The sequence below is a fragment of the Mastigoproctus giganteus genome, chromosome 7 (assembly GCF_048544385.1).
Source record: "Mastigoproctus giganteus isolate SK-2022 chromosome 7, ASM4854438v1, whole genome shotgun sequence".
NCBI lineage: Eukaryota > Metazoa > Arthropoda > Arachnida > Uropygi > Thelyphonidae > Mastigoproctus > Mastigoproctus giganteus.
The window spans coordinates 47,704,708-47,710,270 of NC_143581.1; positions in this window are offsets into that span (position 1 = coordinate 47,704,708).

Here is a 5,563-nt window from a genome sequence, read left to right on the forward strand (position 1 = left end):
GGAAAATGTAAAATAAATAAAACGTTCAAGTCTTTTGCATTTTATATTACAATTTGAAGGCCAAAATACATACAAAAATACGGACAGAATACTTGTACAGTAATGCCTCATGGCCTTGGCGCTTAATTAAAACAACCCAACCCATATCTTTCCTACGCCATTAAAATTGGACTATAGAACAGATTACACTTAACTGGAACTTTCTAAGACAGATTTTTCAATAACTTGGTTTAATATAAACATCCACTTTAACCACTGTTCAGTAATCCCTGATCCACACTGGCACAGATAAGTTCATTCCCTGACGGGGGGGAATAGGGGTCTACAATACCCAGATCCGTAATTCTTCAAGGAGCCAGGTCGAGACCTTAATTTTTAAATAATTAAATTCATTTTTAATATCAGCAGAAGATTTTACAAACTTAATTGAATCGATTTTATTTTATTAATTTTTTTATCTTATTCTTTTATTATAGAAATGACTCGTTGCTTTTTAACTCTGGTACACAAAGGGTAGGTCTGTCATGCACTTTGCACCAGGGCCCGCGTTAGTTCTCGACGTCCCTGGATAAGTGACTTGATTTTTGTAGTTCATTACGCCAATACAACAGTCACTGATGAATAACTGTTGTGTTCATCGACGAAGCTTACTTATACCTAAAACGGTTTTTCCAATGAATCACTATCTTGGACCTTTTGGAACTTGATAGTCTTGGTCACCAACTCACCAGATCTGAATTCCTCAAATTAATTTTTATGGGAATTTTTTAGGGAAATGTTTAAAAATGAATAATTCACATTCGGTTGAAGAAGTGAAAGATGAAAATAATCACCACAACTAGCGTGAAGAGCATCACCAAAGAAACGTCTACGGCAATTATGGTAAATTTTCGTAATACATCCGCAAAGACTGAATGCACAAGGATAACAGATGGATAGGCACACATGGATTAGGCAGCAAACTCAAGTAAATGACATTCTTATCAAAACCAAAAAACTAAAATGGTCTTGGGCAGGACCCATAGCTCGAAGACATGATGACAGACGGACTAAGAAAATAACAGAATGGTACCCAAGAGGAGCTAGAAGAAAACCTGGAAGACAACAACGGAGATGGACAGATGAAATTCAAGAGTTAAAGGGCAGTAAATGGATGGCCATTGCACAAAAGATAAGGACCTGGAAAGTTGCTGGAGAGGCCTTCATCCTGCAGTGGATTGAAAATGGCTGATGATGACGAGTGTCGTGATTTCAAACAAAACATAGCAAATTAAATACACTTAAATGGATATAAATACAGTATAAGCAATTCAGTCTTGCCTTTTATCGATTAATTCCATTCCTATAACCTTCCACTCTATGGGAGGAGAGCGACTGTAACCACTCTTCTATTCGCGAGGGTGATTATCTCAGTAAACACATTATATTTTGCTTATTTTCTTAAGACATTTTCAGCTCGATTTTATATTTAAAATATTCTCAAATTAGGGATAACGCGGCATTAAATGTCATTTCTCAGAAGCTGCGTACAAGCGAAGACCATACTGAGCACAGCCAGATAATCAAGTGCGAACTTGCATGGCTCGCCAATGTTACAGCAATAGTTACCTTATTTATTCGCGAGCTCATTTGTTTTTAAAAAAAAAAGAGAGAGAAACTCATAAATATGTTACCCAACAAATTACCTTCGCAGACTCCAACCCTTCCCCCCAACCCTTTACATATTCCAGGACTTCGGATACACTCTTTACAAAGCAATCTTAGGCTGCAGCGATTCCCGGAGGATGTCTGGAAATCAGAACGTTCCTAATTGACAATCCACAAAGAGCATCTCTTGTAAGGAACTAACCGAATCGAACTTTAACACGACAGAGAATGGAGGAGGCAACGAAATTAGCTCCCAATCTTAGTGAACAGTGTTTTTCATCTCCCGAAAGTGTTGATTAGTCCGAGTTTCCTGTCTTGACACAGGCATTACGTCTTATCATATTTCTTGTTATGGTAATCCCGCTGGCTGTACCTGACGCGCGCGCGCGCGCACACACACAACTTTACGTACTCACGTTTGCAGGTGGGATAGCAGTATCTCTAATAAGGTGTTGAGCTCGCGCCTCGTAACTAGCCGCTCGCCTCGCGAGAGGTTTTTGCAATCATATCCTAACTCTGCCTTATATTGTAAATGCAGGAGAATAGCAAAGGCTCATTTGGCTTTCCAAATGCTGATGGAGAGAGAGAGAGAAAGAGAGCACTTGCTACTACAGATAATAATCGTTACGAAAATAATCAGGTGTCAATGCACATTGTTATAGTGAAGCACCTTCTTTAGTTTTCAGGATTACTTCGAAACGCATAGTCGAGCTCATTAGGAGGGTTTTCGTCTAGTCGCTCAGTTCGCCCTATTTCTGCTTCGATTCACCTCCTTTTAGAGCCCTTACCTTAACATTGGCCCTTCAGTATAACTCTGATTGGACATTGACTGTGATTACGTGTCCCTCCTTTATATTTTCTTTCTTTATAACGCTGTCGTTCTTCTTAATCTTGTTTGAAGAAGACCCTCTCTCTCTTACTTTCTTAATTCCACAATTACCGCTTTTCCTCCTTTCTCCCGTTATTGTCCACCCTCTTTTCCTTCTTCCCTACCTTCCCTGCATATAGATGCACTTATCAATTCTGTCCGTGCATCTTAATTTTTGCTTCTTTATAAGCAGAAGCAGAAGAAGACAATCAGCTTGATAACCACAAAGTTGAAAATTGCCATAAATATAAATCAACCGATACGATTATCTAGTTATTTTTAATTATCTCCTTGTTTTTCATTATCTGCTTGTTTTAATGATCGGCTTCTTTTTAATTATCCAATTGTGTTTAATCACCGAAGCGTCAGAGCTTGTGCAACCCCTATTTTAATAGAAAAGAAAGCGACTCGGTTTACCCACGATGTCCTAAAACTGCCAAAGGCAATTTAAGGGACATTCATCCGGCAGTGGAAAATCCAGATGATCTCAAGAAGATAATAACACAGACACGAGGTATTGACAACACAAACATTCCCATGACCACACGGGGCCCATTGGACGTGGGTTGGTCTACAAAGCACGAATAATAAGATGGCTGGAAAAGAAATAGTTATAAATCGTCACCAATATATTATCGATAAAAATTAACAAGGAATCAATACTTGCTTCTTCTCTCTCTCAAGCAAAATTCTACATTCGTTCTTTGTGAAGTCTGTCTTTTGGGTCTGAACAAAATGTTTCTTCTTTTTTAAAATTTTTATATTCAAGACATTTTGACAACGTTCTCACTTGCTTTTCTTACCTCAGGTGGTCACCAATAAGTAAACATTAAGAGAAGTTATCTAATTAAGAAAGACATCTAAACCCATGTTCAGATCATTATTCACTTCAGTCTTCCGTAGCCACCCTTGTAAGGAGTATTCCGAATGATGCCCAACCCATGTAATTAAGGATCGTTAAATTACGTTTTCTAGTAAATCTTGAATATTTAAGAGCTTGTCTTTGCATCTATATATTCTCCGTGTCGCCTCCCATGCCCTCCAGCTCAGAATCCTTGTTTCTTGTTCAACCCCAGAGTCTCGCAATGTCAATGCGAAAAGTTCCAGATTTAAAAATCATCGTTGAAGGTTTTTTTTTTTGAAAATTAGGTGTCGGTTCATTAAAGTATTCATATAACGGCAAGGTAAAACTATTTTAAAAAAAAAACTAATAAAAATATTAGCCTTGACTCATAAAGAACAATTACATTTGTATATTGTACACTTTTGTATTCCCATGCGCAATAGGAATATCCACATTGATTCTGATGGTGTAGTGATACTCTTTGAATGGACCGGGATTCAAGCCCATGACTGCTAAATACGATTAACATTTGTATTGATTGAGTTGTTGTAAACTCCACTGATCTGGTGGTCGTGCCGGTGTATAAACATGAACATTGGTGAGCACCACCTTTGCAAATGCCCTATTCTTGCGCTTGCAAATGAGGAAGATCGCTACATAAACGAGGCTTTTAGAAGGACTTTCCAGAAGAGTTCCGGTGTCGAAGTATAGGCGAAGTGGTAGACCATGGAGATAACGGTATCAACGGTGATCGCACGTTTCTTTATCGTCCGAGTACCTTAATCAAGCAACCCAATTTTTTAGGGGGGAAGGGCTGAGGACCAGAACCTACTTTGATGTATAGGAAATTACTCAGTTTCCCTCTCTCTTTTTTAATGGCTGGCCTTTGCAATCACCATCAACAAGTGATAAGGCGATAGTTTCGACATGGTGGGTATGGTGGTTGCCAGTAAAAGCTCCTTTGCGCATGGGCAGCTGTATGTGGCATTGCCGAAATATTGGTCATACAATGGCATCAAAATTTCTATGGACCATAACAGCGTACAGTGGGTCGCGTTTATTAGTGTCATGCATCTTAACAGTTTCACAGCTACCATTATATGGAGTAACCCATATAATGGTACCACAAGGTCTTATCAGCACAATGCTTTTCCGATAGCTGACTCAATGGCCAAATGAATCTGTCAAGCAATCATTCTCACATAACTCGCCTATCGATCAATCGTTTGGACGCGTGATAAGCAAGTTAGATTAGGTTATTGATATTCCCTGGCAGGGACCTCAACGAATAAAATCCCACACCAAAACGATTTGTGAATCGTGTCAAAGTGGCTAATAAACCACCATCAGAAAAGCAGTTTCCCGACTGAGTCGGAGAACAATTTAGCCAAATTGCCTAAGTAGAAGGCTTTTTTTTTTTTTTAATAACTATTCTTAAGAATTAATGAAACTTTCCGCGGTAATCATAACATAGGCCTGCAGACAGTGGCAGATTTGCACATTCTGGGGCCCTACTTCGAACCTTAAGTTCTTGCCCCATTTGTTATCATCAGTAGTACAATCATTTATATAATCCGTAATGACTGAATCAAATATGACTTAATGAAATCAGTAATTGCAGTTTGGGGCCCCACCTGAATTGGAGGAGGAGGGGTTCTTAGCATAAGCCCTTTATATCTACAGGTAAATTCATCCCTGGTTGCAGGCAGCGTGTGGTACGCAACCCTTACCGCACTCTTAGATAACCTCAAACTCATAAATATAAATTGGGATAAAAATTGATACATATCGTTTTATATTAATAAAATTATAATTATCACCATTACGCATTTTGGCACTCTGATCTTTATTGTTCCCTCAATATTCTTTTCATCGTAGTGAAGATAAAATAAATCGATCACTGCTATGTAGATTAAATACTCCAGCAAAATGACACCTAAGACTAAACAAATCCACAAAACTTTTTCGACTCTGATTATCTTGCTTAAAAATTAAAAACTTTGATAACCATCGCTCTCTATCACATTCAGTACAGTCATTGACGCAAATTCTACACGCGTTCACAGGTAAAAAGAAATAAAAGCAAAGAAAACATCCGCAATCTCGATATGATAAAAATGCGGCAGTCAACAGATGAATAGAGTAGGAAGCCTCCACCAGATTTTCTCTCTCTCTCTTTCACACACACACACTCTCTCTCTCTC